General features: G+C 46.8%; 1 long non-coding RNA gene across 2 annotated transcripts in view; it reads right to left on the reverse strand.

Annotated features, from left to right (window-relative positions):
* The window catches only part of LOC147997617 (uncharacterized), an 18,659-nt gene extending 14,473 nt beyond the window's left edge, over positions 1 to 4,186 (reverse strand). Inside the window, exon 1 of one of the 2 annotated variants that reach the window (XR_015647670.1) lies at positions 3,888 to 4,186. This is a non-coding gene — a long non-coding RNA (uncharacterized LOC147997617). Of the gene's footprint in view, positions 1 to 3,861 lie in introns of both variants that reach the window. The other variant, XR_015647671.1, reaches the window with a different exon arrangement.
* Positions 4,187 to 20,263: the final 16,077 nt, after the last annotated feature.

Below are 20,263 nucleotides of genomic sequence, written 5' to 3' on the forward strand. Positions count from 1 at the left end.
TTCTCCGGGGTCTTCTTGAGCATTCGCGGACCGGGGGGACCTGCGACAGGTCCCCGCCGAGGGCCAGGCCTCTTCAAGGCGCACACAAAGGAGGAGCCTTGACTTGAGGGAGTCCGGTCTTTAAAAAGGGCCAGCCGCGATCGCTCAGCACCACCCTAACCGCGCAGGGCCCGCGGGTGAAGGCACCAAAAACATAGGCACGGGGTGGGCGCTCACCCAACGGAAGGAGCCTTTTAACCGCACACTCAACTCCTCGACCCCCTTTTCTGTCACCGTGCAGAAAGCCGGCAACTAGGACAAGGGAAAGCGTAAAGGCACAAGCACCATGGAGCACAGGAGGCACGCCGGGGAGCGGGAAGCGCCACCGCCAACTCAGAAGCGGGCACCTTGGTGGTCAAAGCCCGGAACGCTCCAGGAGCACCGCAAGGCTCACACAAAGCAGGGCGCGTGCACACACCATTCGGGAAGGGTATGCACCGCAGCGGGTCTACCACCTTCCCCCGGCACGGGGGAAGAGGGCCGCGAAGCAGTGAACGGCGTGGGGGCAAGCGCCCCCGACACGTCCACAGGGACACCGCGAACCACAGCAACAAGTGTGCGCGGGTCAGCGCTCGTGCCGGACAGCCGCACCCCTGACTTCCACACACCACCCTGCAAAGGAATGGGGAGGAGAGACGAGGGGCCCGCTGGCAGAACGAGAAGAGCGGTCGCCATTCGCGCTGAATGACCATTCGCCATGAATGTCCGTCCCTCGCCTGGCGCGGCTTAGGCCCCGGCCCGAAGAGAACGCGGCAGCACCACATCGATCCAACGGGAGCGAGACACGCCATGCATCGGGAACAACGGGCGTGAGAGCTTTCTAACACGCACTGGACGGGAATACGAGCGAGAAGAGCGAGAGAGAGCACGGGAAGAAGTCGCTAACACTGCCACACACACACAAAAAAAAAAATTTACCCTTCTCGAGGGCGAGAAAAAGGAAGCGTTGCACTCGGGAGGCACGTGGCGTGGAAGAACGGGACTCAACGGGCAGCGGAGGTTCGGGAACTCCTTCAAAAAAAATAAAAATAAAAAAAAATAAAAATAAAAAAATAAAATCCCCTTCGAAGGAGAAAAGGTGCAACTCGGGAGGCACACAGCAGGAAAGAAAGGGACACACCACCAAGCAGCGGAGGTTCGGGAACTCCTTCCAAAAAACAAAAAAAAAAACAAAAAAAAAAACAAATAAAAAAACCGGTCGGCCGCAGAGGAGCACGCCAGGGGGTCACTAGCACCAAACGGGAAAACCCTTCCAGTCGCACTCGGCACCAACGACTCCTACCGGTAACGGACGACAACCACCACGGGGAAATCGGGAACGCCTGACACGCGGGACGGTTGTCATAAAGCTGCCCCAGAGAGCACAGGCAAGCAAGCACGGGAAAGCAGGAAGCGCGTACTCATGGGGGGGACGCTAAGCTTCAAGCATCGAAGAGGCCCATGCGCAGAAGAAAAGAGCTAGGGCTGGACAAGCAAACAGCCTTGGTGCAAGCCTCTTCCAACGTCCTTTAATGACAAAAAGAGTCAAAAGGACAGCGTGTCAGCATATATCTCCAGGTACAATAAGGACAGATAGCAAAGATGAAAAGTGTAAAAGACACAGGGATAAACATGACAGGCCACACGGAACGTCTGGAAGTCATGTTCGGTGACGTGTCCCCAAGAGGTCCCCATGTAGAAAGAGAACCGGACCGCAAAGGAACAACTGGTCGACCTTAGAACCCTGAGTGCTCACAGACCGAGGAGGCCATGGTAGATAGCCTGGAACACAGCTTCCCCTCGGCCTCAGAAGTCCATGCTCCCGCTGGCAGGGACCGGGGAGGATCCTGGAAAAAATAAAGTCTCGGAGGCGCCCCCTAGCCGGGACACCTCGGCTCGGAGGCCGGGGACACAGCACCCTCTCGGCCTCAGAGGTCCAGGCTCCCGCTATCAGGGACCGAAGGGACTCCTGGAAAAGAAAAAAAAAAATCCGTGGCGCCACCTAGCCGGGCCACCTCGGCTCGGAGGCCGGGGACACAGCACCCTCTCGGCCTCAGAGGTCCAGGCTCCCGCTATCAGGGACCGAAGGGACTCCTGGAAAAGAAAAAAAAAAAAAAACTCCGTGGCGCCCCCTAGCCGGGCCACCTCGGCTCGGAGGCCGGGGACACAGCACCCTCTCGGCCTCAGAGGTCCAGGCTCCCGCTATCAGGGACCGAAGGGACTCCTGGAAAAGAAAAAAAAAAAAAAACTCCGTGGCGCCCCCTAGCCGGGCCACCTCGGCTCGGAGGCCGGGGACACAGCACCCTCTCGGCCTCAGAGGTCCAGGCTCCCGCTATCAGGGACCGAAGGGACTCCTGGAAAAGAAAAAAAAAAATCCGTGGCGCCACCTAGCCGGGCCACCTCGGCTCGGAGGCCGGGGACACAGCACCCTCTCGGCCTCAGAGGTCCAGGCTCCCGCTATCAGGGACCGAAGGGACTCCTGGAAAAGAAAAAAAAAAAAAAAACTCCGTGGCGCCCCCTAGCCGGGCCACCTCGGCTCGGAGGCCGGGGACACAGCACCCTCTCGGCCTCAGAGGTCCAGGCTCCCGCTATCAGGGACCGAAGGGACTCCTGGAAAAGAAAAAAAAAAAAAAACTCCGTGGCGCCCCCTAGCCGGGCCACCTCGGCTCGGAGGCCGGGGACACAGCACCCTCTCGGCCTCAGAGGTCCAGGCTCCCGCTATCAGGGACCGAAGGGACTCCTGGAAAAGAAAAAAAAAAAAAAAACTCCGTGGCGCCCCCTAGCCGGGCCACCTCGGCTCGGAGGCCGGGGACACAGCACCCTCTCGGCCTCAGAGGTCCAGGCTCCCGCTATCAGGGACCGAAGGGACTCCTGGAAAAGAAAAAAAAAAAAAAACTCCGTGGCGCCCCCTAGCCGGGCCACCTCGGCTCGGAGGCCGGGGACACAGCACCCTCTCGGCCTCAGAGGTCCAGGCTCCCGCTATCAGGGACCGAAGGGACTCCTGGAAAAGAAAAAAAAAAAAAACTCCGTGGCGCCCCCTAGCCGGGCCACCTCGGCTCGGAGGCCGGGGACACAGCACCCTCTCGGCCTCAGAGGTCCAGGCTCCCGCTATCAGGGACCGAAGGGACTCCTGGAAAAGAAAAACTCCGTGGCGCCCCCTAGCCGGGCCACCTCGGCTCGGAGGCCGGGGACACAGCACCCTCTCGGCCTCAAAAGTGTCTATGGTCCCGCTGGCTGGGACCGAAGGGACTCCTGGAAAAGAAAAAAAAAAAAAACTCCGTGGCGCCCCCTAGCCGGGCCACCTCGGCTCGGAGGCCGGGGACACAGCACCCTCTCGGCCTCAAAAGTGTCTATGGTCCCGCTGGCTGGGACCGGAGAGGAGGGAAGAAATAAAAAAAATAAAATAAAATAAAATAAAAAATTTAAAAAAAAAAATTGGAAAAAAAAAAAATCCGGGACGGGGCCCAAGCCTTCTGGTCGACCTCATCCAGCTGCCACCAACCCCTCCTTGTGTCCCAATAGGTCGTACAGCCACCCTCCTCCCCTGAAGTTCTCCAGGTACAACCTCCTAGCTAGAGATGGTCCCCAGACAGGACGGCGTCTCCGTCGCGCACCCGCCTGCTTGCCTGTCACCCTCTCACCCTGGCCGGCTCACCACAGGCACTTCCCCGTCCTTTGTCACCAACCGGGGGACAGGAGCGTTGCGGAAACTTGTCGCCACTAGGTGTCGCCCGACAGCGATCTCGATCAAGCAAACCAATACAGACTGTCACGCGCCGCCGCCGCCACACACACTCATTCCGTCTCTCCAGAGTGACCTCCCTAGCTCAGGGGGACACTCACCCACGCACAACGGGGCAGGTACCCACCACTTCTCCCGAATGGCACAAACGGTCCCGGTTGTCCCGCCGGAACACAGTGAACGCGGGATGGACTCGGGGCCAACCCCCTCAGGCACCCAGAAAAGGAAAGTAGGACGGAGCGGTGAAAACAGGCCACCTCTAAGTGAAAGGACATGCACTCTCGAATCGGTTAACAATTAGCAAGGAACAGGCACAGTTAGGAAAAGGGAGCGTCCAAACTCCGGCGTGAGGGGAGGGTGGCGGCGACCTCAGTTCCACACCATTTTTAAATGGCTCACTCATTTTTAAAACCCTCCACCGATCCCGATGGGGGGGAGGGGGGTTGTTGTTGTTCTCTGTTCCTCGCTGCCACCGCCAGCCGGCACTCACCAAACCACACACCTGCCACCCTCTTTGGAAGACTAAACACAGAGAGTAAATTAAAAGAATGGTGGAATGATGGTGGAATGGTTAAAATTCCCGTGATTTGTTTTCACTCTGATCAAAACATACTTATTTTGTGCATTTGCATTCCCTTGTTCACACGTGCCTCTGTGTGTGTGGTGGGGGGAGGGAGGGAGGGAGGGAGGGAGGGAGGGAGAAAGAGAGAGAGAGAGAGAGAGAGAGAGAGAGAGAGAGAGAGAGAGAGAGAGCCAATTTAAAAAATAAAAACATGGTTAAATACAGCCACTTTGGGAAGATTGCTAGAGAGAATGCAGTCCAGAGTATGGAGGCCAGAGCTCTGGACGCTCTAGACCACAGGTCTCCCATCTCCCATATACCAGGCACCCAGCACCACCATCCCTACTTTGTTTGTTTGTGCGTTTGTTTGCTTGCTTGTTACATTAGTTTCATCCCAAGTTAATAATTATATATTTTTTTTCTATGCACGTATTTAGTTGTGGCAGGGGAACTCCTTCTTTAGGACAGGCAGACTTAGCTAGTTAGTTAGCCAGTCAAAAGTACGTAAAAAATTTATATCAACATAAATATCATTCACTAAGAAATCCTATCTGAAGAAAAAGAAAGAAAGGAAGAAAGAAGGAAGGGAGGGAGGGAGGGAGGGAGAGGGAGAGAGAGAGAGAGAGAGAGAAAGAAAGAGGAAAACTGGCAGACTTAGTTTTAGTGTTTTTGTTATTGTTTATTCAAGATATTGTTTCAGGGCTGGAGAGACGGCTCAGCGGTGAAGAGCACTGACTGCTCTTCCAGAGATCCTTAGTTCAAATCCCAGCAACCACATGGTGGCTCACAACCATCTGTAATGGAATCCTCTCCTTGTGTGTTGAAGACAGTGACAGTGTGCTCATAAAATAAATAAACAATAAAAAATATGTTTGAAGATTAAAGAAAAAACTCTCTCTCTCTCTCTCTCTCTCTCTCTCTCTCTCTCACACACACACACACACAAATAAACTCTGTAATAAAAATCAATGTGACTTCATGATCAAACTTCTATAGTCAATAGGACTAGAGAGAACACATGTCTGTAAAATAAAAGCAGAACCTTTTCTGCTTTGTTTTGTTTTGCCTCAAGGTACGTTTCTTTTGGTATAGCCCAGGCAGTCATGGAACTTGCTCCGTAGACTTATCTAGCCTCAAGCTCACAGAGGTCCACTCTGCCTGCCTCGGCCACCCACACAGCTCTCTCTGCTGACTATATGTCTGCATGCCAGAAGAGGGCACCAGAACCTAGGAGGACACACCACATGGCTCCTGAGAATCCAGGTTTTGACTTTAAAAAAAAAAAAAAAAAAAAAATTCTGACAGCATAGAGGGTAGATATCTGCCTGCCAGGCTCTTCTAGTGCTGTTTAAGGTGGGGTAATAGCCATGTGAAGGAGACAAGGGGAGAGGAAAAATCGATTGGATGAGTAGTGCTGCTGAGATTAAGGAACACACACACACACACACACACACACACACAGAGAGAGAGAGAGAGAGAGAGAGAGACAGAGACAGAGACAGAGACAGAGACAGAGACAGACAGAGACAGACAGAGACAGTAAGACAAAGAGACAGAGAGAGAGAGATGACAGAGGGACACACCGAGGGAAAGACATCAGGACCAGCTGAATTTCTCAAGAAAAGAAAAGAAGAGAAAGGAAAAATGTTTTCTATATACACAAATCTGTATACATGATTTGTTATAGTGTCCCATTTGGGCACTTTGGATTCAACTGTGGATGGTTGGCAGCCAGCTTGGCTGACACCTGACCTCACCAAGATGGAAGCAGCCGGCCATTAGCCCTGATGTTCCAGGTCACTTCTGTTTCTCCCTTTCCCAGCCTCTAGGGAAACAGAACTTAATTAAACTCAGTTTGCACGTGCAGAAAGGTGAAGAGGCACCCAAAAGCAGCCAGAAGCCTCAGACCATCCACAGCCACATGTTCTCCTTCTGCCTATATTACTTCTAAATGATCGTATTTATTTATTTATTTATTTATTTATTTATTTATTTATTTACTTACTTACTTACTTACTTACTTACTTACTTACTTACTTTTTTTCTTTCTTTTTTTTTCGGAGCTGGGGACAGAACCCAGGGCCTTGCACTTGCTAGGCAAGCGCTCTACCACTGAGCTAAATCCCCAACCCCCTTACTTACTTACTTACTTACTTACTTACTTACTTACTTACTTACTTATTTTTGTCATACTTAAACAATCATTCGTCCTTGAATTCCTCCTGTATGCCAGGTAGACTTAGTCAGTCAGTCAGTCAGTCAGTCAGTCATTTAGCCAGGTCAAAATAGTTAAACATAAATATCAATAAAATCAATAAAAATCAAATGCAAACCCAATAGACAGTAAGTAAAATCGAATAAACCAAAAGATACATCATAAGCACAGAGTTTCAGCCGGACATTGAAAAGCAGCAGTTACCGAAGCAGTCTCCCTCCCACACCAACACACACACAGCTCGACCACCACCTTATCTGCACATTTTCAGCTCCTGCTTTCTAGAGTTACCAAGTTTATACACTACAGAGTTTAGCAAGGCAGGCCGGTTCACCGCACCCCCAGGGTCAGAGAACATGCTAGACCAGCTCTAGGGGATGGGCTGGGGGGCAGGGGAGGGTGGGAAGAGGGGAAACAGGCAGACTTAGGTATTCTAGTTTTGTTCATTCAAGATTCCACTTCTCTCTGTTGTAGCCCTGATAGACAGACAGGCAGGCAGGAATATTTGTTTGTCTGGCTTGGGGTTTGGGTTTGGTCCATTTGTTGGTGGATTTTGTTTTGTTTTGTTTCATTTTGTTTTTCGGGAAGTGTGGTGACTTAGTGCCTACACAAGCCAAGGCAGGAAAAATAAATAAGTAAAGATCTCTGAAACACAAATCTGGAGTGGGCTCTAGCATGGCCATGGACACACGCATGCACAGACGCACGCACGCACGCACGCATTGTAGACACGCACTCAAGGACACACTGGATTCTACAATGTTTGGTTTCTGAGTGTGTGTCATACAGAACCTAACAGAATATGTAATGAACTCTGGCAGTGACAGCAGAAACAACCTATGAGAAGGCGTCCTTGCAATATTAAAATGGCAGGCTAGCCAGGTGACAGTTATCTTAACCAATCTGATGTAGGCCTCATTCACACGGCATCTAGGCCTTAACAGTTAATTGTATCTGTTTCTTTATTTTCCTCTTAGGCCATCACATTGTTTTACCTAGACCTTTAACAGCCAGCAGCTACCAGCCTACAGCTACCAGTTTCTTTCTTTTCATAAAGAAACCCTGTCTGAAAAACTAGGGGAGGGAGACAAACAGATTAACAGATCTCTCTCTCTCTCTCTCTCTCTCTCTCTCGCTCTCTCGCTCTCTCGCTCTCTCGCTCTCTCGCTCTCTCGCTCTCTCGCTCTCTCGCTCTCTCGCTCTCTCGCTCTCTCGGCGCGTGTGTTTGTGTGTTCAACAGAGGAGGCATTCAGGTCTGAGAGACGGGGGAGGGAAAGAGGGAAGAGAGACAGAGAGTGACAGAGAAACAGTTGACAGAGAGGGAGAATTGTAGGTTAATTATTGTTCCGTCTCCTCAATCACGGTCTACTGGTCGCCATCGTGGCAACCATGCCCCGCAACCCTACCTTCGGTAAGATCAAGCATAATGGCGGCAACCATATAATTCCTGCTTAGTCGCACTGAACACTCCGGTCATCACTACCTGTGGAGAATTGTAAGGGGCTCCTCTGGTCTAGAGAGTAGTACCCTTGAATGAAATGAGGATCACAGCAAGCATTATTTGTTTTGAGATATAAGATGTGGAAAGAACTATATGTGTGGATTTACAGACAGACAGACAGACAGACAGACAGACAGACAGACAGACAGACAGAGAGGACAGGACAGGACAGGACAGGACAGGACAGGACAGGACAGGACAGGAGAAAAAAACAAGAACACAAACAAAAACTCAAAATGGAAGTCCGGTTCCAAATAGTCTCTGTCTGCCCTGTCGCTCTAGTGTTGGTGGTCCAGGTTATAAAAGCTTATACATGGGTGGGTGCGGGAAGTGCTGCTGGGTGTTCAGTTCAGGTCCAAGATTATTGCGGGTAACTAGACAACAAAGAAAGCAGTTAGACTGACTCCTACAGTGTTCGGTTTCTGAGTGTGTTATCACACAGAAGAGCCTAACAGAATATGTAATGAATTCTGGCAGCAACAGCAGAAACAACCAATGAGAAAGTGTCCTTATAATATTAGCAACTGCAACAAAATGGCAGACTAGCCAGCTAACAGTTCCCTAGCCATTAACTCATCTGACATAGGCCTTCTTCACGTTGCATCTAGATAGGTCTTCCTATCTTCCTCTCCAGTGCTGAGACCAAAGTGAGATCAAAGTCATGCATCACCATGGGTGCCTTCCTTTTCATTTCTTTTCTTTCATCCTAGGAAGTGAGTGAGTGTGTGTGTGTGTGTGTGTGTGTGTGTGTGTGTGTGTGTGTGTGTGTGTGTAAAGAGAGAGAGAAGGAGGGGGAGAGAGAGAGAGAGCTTTAGAGAGAGAGAGCTTGAGAGAGAGAGAGAGCTTTAAAATCAGCACTCAAGCCTTTTCTCTTCCTATCCCTATCCCAATCCCCCCCAAACCAGCAGCAAAGCCACCAGCACTCGAGAGACAGAGGAAGATGAAATCTCTGGTCTGAGAAACAAGAGGAGGTAGATAAACATACCCCCCTCTCTCCTTCATAATTTGTTAAAGTGTTCCCTTTGTGTTGTGTGGACTCTACTTTATTAAGCAAGTTTCACATCGTACTAGCTCCAAAGAGGAGTCAACAGTCTCTTGGCGTGCAGACAGTTGTTGCCTGCTTTAAATATTTTTTGGTGTGTTTGTTTGTTTGTTTGTTTGTTTGTTTGTTTGTTTGTTTCAAAACCGAGGGCCTGCCTGCGTTCAACAGATCCAAACCCAGTTCTCAGAGGGGAAAATGGAGTCAAGTCCGAAGTCACTGGCATTTAAGTCATCTGCCATTGACAGTCATAGGAGATGGGAATATCGTCCTTTCTCCAATGGAGACTCACCTGGGTATGCATCAACCACATCTAAGGGCAGGCCTGGGTTAGTACGGGGTGGTGGATGGGGAGGAAGGATCTGGAAAGAGCTTTGCGATGGGAAACTATGATCAGAATGTTGCACAGAAAACAAAATTTGTATTTAAAAAGAAAAAAAAAAGGCTATCCAAAAAATCTATCCAAAAATGAAAGGAAACAAAACAAAACAAAACAAAACAAAACAAAACAAAACCGACAGCAGAACTTTACTAACTGCAAATGCTCCATCTCCCTGTATCCAACCACTCCACTCCCAGATAGGTAGATGATAGTTTGCACTTCTGTCCCAGTCGGGTTAAGAAAAGGGGAACCACCTCTGTGGAGAGCCATCTCTCCAGCCCTTGACAAGCTTTATTTAACTAAACATTAAACATGAATCAGAAACGCCAAACCCTGTACATATATGGTCCAGATTCACCCTTACTTAGAAATCCCCGAGCTGGCAGGGCGAGGCTGGGAATTGAGAGTGAGCAAAAAGGGAGTCTGCCTCTTTCCCCCAGGGTGTGCTATCAACTCCATTACCATTTCCAAACAGCTGGGTGTGAGTCTAACTAAGGTTTCCTTCAGTCAGACATTTGCCAGGAGCCGGAGCCCTGACAGGACAGCGAGAGCGATGATCAGACATCATTTCACAGTGAAATCATCACTCGCTGATTTCAGGCAGAAAACTTTAGAAAACTCTAAACTCTAAAGAGGCACTGAAGCGTGCTAGGGCAGCAGCAGTACTTCCCCGACTGACCTTCAGGAACCTGCATATTCTCCAGCCCCGCCCCACCCCACCCCCTCTCAGCTAGCTCCTGTCCACCCCTCCCCTCCCCCCACATACAGGGAGGAGGCCTTGTGTGTGTGTGGGGGGGGGGGGGCAGCGGGAAGATGCAACTCTCTCTTGAGAGAGAGTTCGGGTCTCCCAAACAAATACATAACTAGAAACTTCATTTATTTACTTTATTTCATCGAGCATACCGTGGAAGAGGGAAAAGGAACAGGGAAGCTAGGCCAACTGGTCGAGCTCCTCCTTTCGTTTTGTTTCAAAAAGGAAAGGAAAAGCCAAAGAACCCCTCTTTTTGGTGAAAGGAACAGAATGGTGAAAGTTGAAACATCGGCTCGCCACTTAATACTTTGGCTTTTAATAAAAGGGACAGCAGATCGACTTCCGAGTTGATTAAGAGAGAGAGAAAGAGAGAGAGAGAGAGAGAGAGAGAGAGAGAGAGAGAGAGAGAGAGAGAATAAAAACCACAAAAAAACGTTTTGTCGACCAGCCTCCTTTTAAACCTCTGTTACACAGGAAGACTGGTCAACCTCATTCCCCCTCCCCCCACTCACACACACACCCCTCCCCCTCCACGGAGAGGTTTAATGAGAGAAGAAAGGTAGAAGAAGAGAGTAAAGGCCAGTCATGAGCACGTGGAGAGAATTTGGGAGGGGAATGGGGAGAGAAGGGACAAAGGGGAAGAGGGGAAGAGAGGAAGAGCAAAAGAGCAAAGAGAGGAGCAAAGAGAGCCAACCTCATATTTTATTTTATTTTTTTTAAAGATTTATTTATTTTATTTATGCGTAAGAGTACACTGTAGCTATTTTCAGACACACCAGAAGAGAGCATCAGATCCCATTACAGATGGTTGTCAGCCACCTTGTGGTTGCTGGTAATTGAACTCAGGACCTCTGGGAGAAATTTGTGTGTGTGTGTGTGTGTGTGTGTGTGTGTGTGTGTGTGTGTGTGTGTGCCCGTTAGTTTAAAAATCTGCTGTAGACCTCCCTTTTAATATCTGTTTAACAAATATTTTTACCATATTTAAATTTTATTTATTTTATTTTACTTAAAAATAATAATGAATAAAGAGTCAATGTGAATAAACAATAAAACAAAAATCAAGGTGATCGGGGTTGGGGATTTAGCTCAGTGGTAGAGCGCTTGCCTAGCAAGAGTAAGGCCCTGGGTTCGGTCCCCAGCTCCGAAAAAAAGAAAAAAGAAAAAAAAAATCAAGGTGATCAACAGATACCGACGACTGACATGGAAAAAAGTTAATAGATCGCCATAAAAACAGAGTAAGTGCGATGTAAACAATAAAACAGATGGGATGGAGAGATGGCTCAGCGGTTAAGAGCACTGACCGCTCTCCCAGAGGTCCTGAGTTCAAATCCCAGCAACCACATGGTGGCTCACAACCATCTGTAATGAGACCTGATGCCCTCTTCTGGTGTGTCTGAAGACAGCTACAGTGTACTCACATGCGTTAAATAAATAAATTTAAAAAAAAAGAAAACAATAAAGCAGAAATTAAGACGAGGGACACAGAAGGACAAGGGAGATAAAACAATTAAATGTTAACAGACATAAAGTGGGAACGACGGGGTTGGGGATTTAGCTCTGTGGTAGAGTGCTTGCCTAGCAAATGCAAGGCCCTGGATTCAGTCCCCAGCTCTGAAAAAAGAAAAAAGAAAAAGAAAAAAAAAGAAAAGCGGGAACGAGATGAAGGGCAAATATAGACGACTGAAACGAAATGATGGAATAAATTTATAAAATAATAATAAAATACGAGTAAATACGAATAAATGGCAAACTGGACTTTAATAAATGTTTAAATCAAGGTGAATGACAAATACAATTTAGACAAAAAGGTTTTGAAAAATGAAAAGAAATAGAAAGCATATATGAATCAATAACAAGACTGAAGTCACAATGGCCTTGAAGTGACACGGACGACAAACGTGAAAAACATAAATGAAATAATTTCGACAGCCACGGACATTCACATGGTGTGTTGGGAAACACCGCAGTCTTTATTTGGCGAGTAAAAACGCCTCGGGGAACTCTGTACATAGGAGGCTGGGAGCATGAATCACTCTATCTATCTATCTATCTATCTATCTATCTATCTATCTATCTATCTATCTATTTTTTATTTTTCTCTCCCTTACATCTTCCCACCATACCATACGTTTCTCCTTATACAAATCCATAGATTTATATATGTTCTTAATTTCATTTTTTTCCTCTGCCACACAGCCCACCACACAGAACCTCTAGATCTCGGGATCCCCTTCTGCCAGCACCAGTGGCAAGGGCACAGCTCCCCAGAGAATTAACTCGATCCGAACATAAGCGCGACAAGAAATTAAAAGTTAAATCGGAAGTGAAACTGAAAATGAAATTTTGGCCGAAAATAAAATAAAATGAAAGGTATAAGTTTTGTGACAATCAAATCATAAATCCCAATTGGGCAAAAAATAAAATTACAAAGTCAAAATTTTGTCCAGTCCACTGTGCTCCTGTGGAATCCCTCCCTGGAACTTGCTCGGTAGAGTAGTCTAGTCCCAAACTCACAGAGGTCTGCCCTGCCTTTCTCTGAAACCTACAGAGCCAGTCAAAACCTACAATCCTTTGTTGTTTGTTTGGCAGTTTGGCAGTTTGTTTGTTCCTGGACAAAAATGTGGGCTCTCTCTGATTCCTATATGTCTGCATGCCAGAAGAGGGCACCAGAACATAAGAGGACACACCACACAGCTCCTGAGAATCCAGAGGGTTTTTTTTTGTTTTGTTTGTTTTGTTTGTTTTTTCTTCCTCTTTTCTTTTTTTCCGGAGCTGGGGACCTTGCTCTTCCCAGGGCCTTGCGCTTGCTAGGCAAGCGCTCTACCACTGAGCTAAATCCCCAACCCCGAGAATCCAGGTTTTTGACCAAAACAAAAAACAACAACAGGGGCTGGAGAGATGGCTCAGCGGTTAAGAGCACTGACTGCTCTTCCAGACGTCCTGAGTTCAATTGCCAGCAACCACATGGTGGCTCACAACCATCTGTAATGAGATCTGATTGATCTCTTCTGGTGTGTCTGAAGATAACTGCAGCATACTCAGATAAATAAAAAACAAATCTAAAAAAATTAAAAACAACAACAAAAAACACAAAAACAAACAAACAAACAAAACCCCCAAAACTAACAACCTAGAGGGTAGATATCTGCCTGCCCAGGTCTTCTAGTGCTATTTAAGGCTTCCTGTAGATAATAAAGCTTGTGTATCTTTTATCCAGGAACAGAATCATCAAGGCAGGGTAGGAGAGAAGCCCTGTTTGGGATTAAACGTTTCTACAACGTAACAGGAGGAGGCGGAGGGAGAGGGGCTCCTCAGACATAAATCTAAAATAGTACAATGGATCATTTTGAAGGCGTGTGGGTGAGGGTGACTGGAGACAGAGTTTTTCTCTGAGTGAGTGTGGAACTCACTGTCCCTGAGCTCAGCCTGTGATGAGAGAGAGAGAGAGAGAGAGAGAGAGAGAGAGAGAGAGAGAGAGAGATCGAATTTTCTGTGTCTCTCTGTCTCTGTCTGTCTGTCTCTCTCTCTCTGTGTCTGTCTCTCTCTCTGTCTCCCTGTCTCTGTCTCTCTTCCTCTCTCTGTCTCTCTGTCTCTCTCTGTCTCTGTCTCTCCCCCTCCCCCATGCGTGTGTTTGTGTGTTCAACCGAGGAGGCAATGGCAGATAAATGTCTGCCCCTCCTCTGTAAGCCAGGCCACTCCATTACTGCCTTTCCTTTTTCTTAGTTTGTTTGGTTTATTCCAAGTTAATTGTATCTGTTTCTTTATTTTCCTCCTCATTTCTTTAGTTGAGTCAGGGGTCTTTGCACAAAAGCCCTGGAAATCAGTACCTGGATCAGGTCTGCAGCCTGCTCACAGAGTTCTACCCACCTTCACCTCTCAAGTGATGCAATCAAAGACATGCAGCACCACACCTGGCTTCTTTTCACATGTACATTTACTTTAGTTCCAATGCTCATTCAGGTCTGAGAGACGGGGGAGGGAAGGAGGGAAGAGAGACAGAGAGTGACAGAGAAACAGTTGACCGAGAGGGAGAATTGTAGGTTAATTATTGTTCCGTCTCCTCAATCACGGTCTACTGGTCGCCATCGTGGCAACCATGCCCCGCAACCCTACCTTCGGTAAGATCAAGCATAATGGCGGCAACCATATAATTCCTGCTTAGTCGCACTGAACACTCCGGTCATCACTACCTGTGGAGAATTGTAAGGGGGCTCCTCTGGTCTAGAGAGTAGTACCCTTGAATGAAATGAGGATCACAGCAAGCATTATTTGTTTTGAGATATAAGATGTGGAAAGAACTATATGTGTGGATTTACAGACAGACAGACAGACAGACAGACAGACAGACAGACAGAGAGGACAGGACAGGACAGGACAGGACAGGACAGGACAGGACAGGAGAAAAAAACAAGAACACAAACAAAAACTCAAAATGGAAGTCCGGTTCCAAATAGTCTCTGTCTGCCCTGTCGCTCTAGTGTTGGTGGTCCAGGTTATAAAAGCTTATACATGGGTGGGTGCGGGAAGTGCTGCTGGGTGTTCAGTTCAGGTCCAAGATTATTGCGGGTAACTAGACAACAAAGAAAGCAGTTAGACTGACTCCTACAGTGTTCGGTTTCTGAGTGTGTTATCACACAGAAGAGCCTAACAGAATATGTAATGAATTCTGGCAGCAACAGCAGAAACAACCAATGAGAAAGTGTCCTTATAATACTAGCAACTGCAACAAAATGGCAGACTAGCCAGCTAACAGTTCCCTAGCCATTAACTCATCTGACATAGGCCTTCTTCACGTTGCATCTAGATAGGTCTTCCTGTCTTCCTCTCCAGTGTGTGTGTGTGTGTGTGTGTGTGTGTGTGTGTGTGTGTGTGTGTGTGTGTGTGTAAAGAGAGAGAGAAGGAGGGGGGAGAGAGAGAGAGAGCTTTAGAGAGAGAGAGCTTTAGAGAGAGAGAGAGCTTTAAAATCAGCACTCAAGCCTTTTCTCTTCCTATCCCTATCCCAACCCCCCAAACCAGCAGCAAAGCCACCAGCACTCGAGAGACAGAGGAAGATGAAATCTCTAGTCTGAGAAACAAGAGGAGGTAGATAAACATACCCCCCTCTCTCCTTCATAATTTGTTAAAGTGTTCCCTTTGTGTTGTGTGGACTCTACTGTATTAAGCAAGTTTCACATCGTACTATCTCCAAAGAGGAGTCAACAGTCTCTTGGCGTGCAGGCAGTTGTTGCCTGCTTTAAATATTTTTTGGTGTGTTTGTTTGTTTGTTTGTTTGTTTGTTTGTTTGTTTGTTTCAAAACCGAGGGCCTGCCTGCGTTCAACAGATCCAAACCCAGTTCTCAGAGGGGAAAATGGAGTCAAGTCCGAAGTCACTGGCATTTAGGTCATCGGCCATTGACAGTCATAGGAGATGGGAATATCGTCCTTTCTCCAATGGAGACTCACCTGGGTATGCATCAACCACATCTAAGGGCAGGCCTGGGTTAGTACGGGGTGGTGGATGGGGAGGAAGGATCTGGAAAGAGCTTTGCGATGGGAAACTATGATCAGAATGTTGCACAGAAAACAAAATTTGTACTTAAAAAAAAAAAAGGCTCCCGATATCTATCCAAAAATGAAAGGAAATAAAAACCGACATCAGAACTTTACTAACTGCAAATGCTCCATCTCCCTGTATCCAACCACTCCACTCCCAGATAGGTAGATGATAGTTTGCACTTCTGTCCCAGTTGGGCTGTCGAGGTTAAGGGAAGGGGAACCACCTCTGTGGTTATGTGATCCACACACGAAATAAAATAAAAGGAGCGGATAAACGTGCCTGGCATTTTAAGATGCTCAATTTCTTTGCAAGCTTCATTTTGTTTCATTCTTTTAAAGGTTTACTTATTTATTTTCACTTACATTGAGTACACTAAAGCCCTTTTCACATACACAGGGCAGTAGAGTGCATGGGATATCCCTTTGCAGAGGGTTGTGAGCCACCATGTGGTTTCTGTGGAATCGAACTCAGGACCTCTGGAAGAGCAGAGCGGTGAGTGCTCTTAACCTCGGAGCCATCTCTCCAGCCCTTGACAAGCTTTATTTAACTAAACATTAAACATGAATCAGAAACGCCAAACCCTGTACATATATGGTCCAGATTCACCCTTACTTAGAAATCCCCGAGCTGGCAGGGCGAGGCTGGGAATTGAGAGTGAGCAAAAAGGGAGTCTGCCTCTTTCCCCCAGGGTGTGCTATCAACTCCATTACCATTTCCAAACAGCTGGGTGTGAGTCTAACTAAGGTTTCCTTCAGTCAGACATTTGCCAGGAGCCGGAGCCCTGACAGGACAGCGAGAGCGATGATCAGACATCATTTCACAGTGAAATCATCACTCGCTGATTTCAGGCAGAAAACTTTAGAAAACTCTAAACTCTAAAGAGGCACTGAAGCGTGCTAGGGCAGCAGCAGTACTTCCCCGACTGACCTTCAGGAACCTGCATATTCTCCAGCCCCGCCCCACCCCACCCCCTCTCAGCTAGCTCCTGTCCACCCCTCCCCTCCCCCCACATACAGGGAGGAGGCCTTGTGTGTGTGTGGGGGGGGGGGGCGGCAGCGGGAAGATGCAACTCTCTCTTGAGAGAGAGTTCGGGTCTCCCAAACAAATACATAACTAGAAACTTCATTTATTTACTTTATTTCATCGAGCATACCGTGGAAGAGGGAAAAGGAACAGGGAAGCTAGGCCAACTGGTCGAGCTCCTCCTTTCGTTTTGTTTCAAAAAGGAAAGGAAAAGCCAAAGAACCCCCTCTTTTTGGTGAAAGGAACAGAATGGTGAAAGTTGAAACATCGGCTCGCCACTTAATACTTTGGCTTTTAATAAAAGGGACAGCAGATCGACTTCCGAGTTGATTAAGAGAGAGAGAAAGAGAGAGAGAGAGAGAGAGAGAGAGAGAGAGAGAGAGAGAGAGAGAATAAAAACCACAAAAAAACGTTTTGTCGACCAGCCTCCTTTTAAACCTCTGTTACACAGGAAGACTGGTCAACCTCATTCCCCCCTCCCCCCACTCACACACACACCCCTCCCCCTCCACGGAGAGGTTTAATGAGAGAAGAAAGGTAGAAGAAGAGAGTAAAGGCCAGTCATGAGCACGTGGAGAGAATTTGGGAGGGGAATGGGGAGAGAAGGGACAAAGGGGAAGAGGGGAAGAGAGGAAGAGCAAAAGAGCAAAGAGAGGAGCAAAGAGAGCCAACCTCATATTTTATTTTATTTTTTTTAAAGATTTATTTATTTTATTTATGCGTAAGAGTACACTGTAGCTATTTTCAGACACACCAGAAGAGAGCATCAGATCCCATTACAGATGGTTGTCAGCCACCTTGTGGTTGCTGGTAATTGAACTCAGGACCTCTGGGAGAAATTTGTGTGTGTGTGTGTGTGTGTGTGTGTGTGTGTGTGTGTGTGTGTGTGTGCCCGTTAGTTTAAAAATCTGCTGTAGACCTCCCTTTTAATATCTGTTTAACAAATATTTTTACCATATTTAAATTTTATTTATTTTATTTTACTTAAAAATAATAATGAATAAAGAGTCAATGTGAATAAACAATAAAACAAAAATCAAGGTGATCGGGGTTGGGGATTTAGCTCAGTGGTAGAGCGCTTGCCTAGCAAGAGTAAGGCCCTGGGTTCGGTCCCCAGCTCCGAAAAAAAGAAAAAAGAAAAAAAAAATCAAGGTGATCAACAGATACCGACGACTGACATGGAAAAAAGTTAATAGATCGCCATAAAAACAGAGTAAGTGCGATGTAAACAATAAAACAGATGGGATGGAGAGATGGCTCAGCGGTTAAGAGCACTGACCGCTCTCCCAGAGGTCCTGAGTTCAAATCCCAGCAACCACATGGTGGCTCACAACCATCTGTAATGAGACCTGATGCCCTCTTCTGGTGTGTCTGAAGACAGCTACAGTGTACTCACATGCGTTAAATAAATAAATTTAAAAAAAAAGAAAACAATAAAGCAGAAATTAAGACGAGGGACACAGAAGGACAAGGGAGATAAAACAATTAAATGTTAACAGACATAAAGTGGGAACGACGGGGTTGGGGATTTAGCTCTGTGGTAGAGTGCTTGCCTAGCAAATGCAAGGCCCTGGATTCAGTCCCCAGCTCTGAAAAAAGAAAAAAGAAAAAAGAAAAAAAGAAAAGCGGGAACGAGATGAAGGGCAAATATAGACGACTGAAACGAAATGATGGAATAAATTTATAAAATAATAATAAAATACGAGTAAATACGAATAAATGGCAAACTGGACTTTAATAAATGTTTAAATCAAGGTGAATGACAAATACAATTTAGACAAAAAGGTTTTGAAAAATGAAAAGAAATAGAAAGCATATATGAATCAATAACAAGACTGAAGTCACAATGGCCTTGAAGTGACACGGACGACAAACGTGAAAAACATAAATGAAATAATTTCGACAGCCACGGACATTCACATGGTGTGTTGGGAAACACCGCAGTCTTTATTTGGCGAGTAAAAACGCCTCGGGGAACTCTGTACATAGGAGGCTGGGAGCATGAATCACTCTATCTATCTATCTATCTATCTATCTATCTATCTATCTATCTATCTATCTATCTATCTATTTTTTATTTTTCTCTCCCTTACATCTTCCCACCATACCATACGTTTCTCCTTATACAAATCCATAGATTTATATATGTTCTTAATTTCATTTTTTTCCTCTGCCACACAGCCCACCACACAGAACCTCTAGATCTCGGGATCCCCTTCTGCCAGCACCAGTGGCAAGGGCACAGCTCCCCAGAGAATTAACTCGATCCGAACATAAGCGCGACAAGAAATTAAAAGTTAAATCGGAAGTGAAACTGAAAATGAAATTTTGGCCGAAAATAAAATAAAATGAAAGGTATAAGTTTTGTGACAATCAAATCATAAATCCCAATTGGGCAAAAAATAAAATTACAAAGTCAAAATTTTGTCCAGTCCACTGTGCTCCTGTGGAATCCCTCCCTGGAACTTGCTCGGTAGAGTAGTCTAGTCCCAAACTCACAGAGGTCTGCCCTGCCTTTCTCTGAAACCTACAGAGCCAGTCAAAACCTACAATCCTTTGTTGTTTGTTTGGCAGTTTGGCAGTTTGTTTGTTCCTGGACAAAAATGTGGGCTCTCTCTGATTCCTATATGTCTGCATGCCAGAAGAGGGCACCAGAACATAAGAGGACACACCACACAGCTCCTGAGAATCCAGAGGGTTTTTTTTTGTTTTGTTTGTTTTGTTTGTTTTTTCTTCCTCTTTTCTTTTTTTCCGGAGCTGGGGACCTTGCTCTTCCCAGGGCCTTGCGCTTGCTAGGCAAGCGCTCTACCACTGAGCTAAATCCCCAACCCCGAGAATCCAGGTTTTTGACCAAAACAAAAAACAACAACAGGGGCTGGAGAGATGGCTCAGCGGTTAAGAGCACTGACTGCTCTTCCAGACGTCCTGAGTTCAATTGCCAGCAACCACATGGTGGCTCACAACCATCTGTAATGAGATCTGATTGATCTCTTCTGGTGTGTCTGAAGATAACTGCAGCATACTCAGATAAATAAAAAACAAATCTAAAAAAATTAAAAACAACAACAAAAAACACAAAAACAAACAAACAAACAAAACCCCCAAAACTAACAACCTAGAGGGTAGATATCTGCCTGCCCAGGTCTTCTAGTGCTATTTAAGGCTTCCTGTAGATAATAAAGCTTGTGTATCTTTTATCCAGGAACAGAATCATCAAGGCAGGGTAGGAGAGAAGCCCTGTTTGGGATTAAACGTTTCTACAACGTAACAGGAGGAGGCGGAGGGAGAGGGGCTCCTCAGACATAAATCTAAAATAGTACAATGGATCATTTTGAAGGCGTGTGGGTGAGGGTGACTGGAGACAGAGTTTTTCTCTGAGTGAGTGTGGAACTCACTGTCCCTGAGCTCAGCCTGTGATGAGAGAGAGAGAGAGAGAGAGAGAGAGAGAGAGAGAGAGAGAGAGAGATCGAATTTTCTGTGTCTCTCTGTCTCTG

This window comes from Rattus norvegicus, unplaced genomic scaffold (genome assembly GCF_021556685.1).
Source record: "Rattus norvegicus strain SHRSP/BbbUtx unplaced genomic scaffold, alternate assembly SHRSP_T2T unassigned-0000110, whole genome shotgun sequence".
In the NCBI taxonomy this organism is placed as follows: Eukaryota; Metazoa; Chordata; class Mammalia; order Rodentia; family Muridae; genus Rattus; species Rattus norvegicus.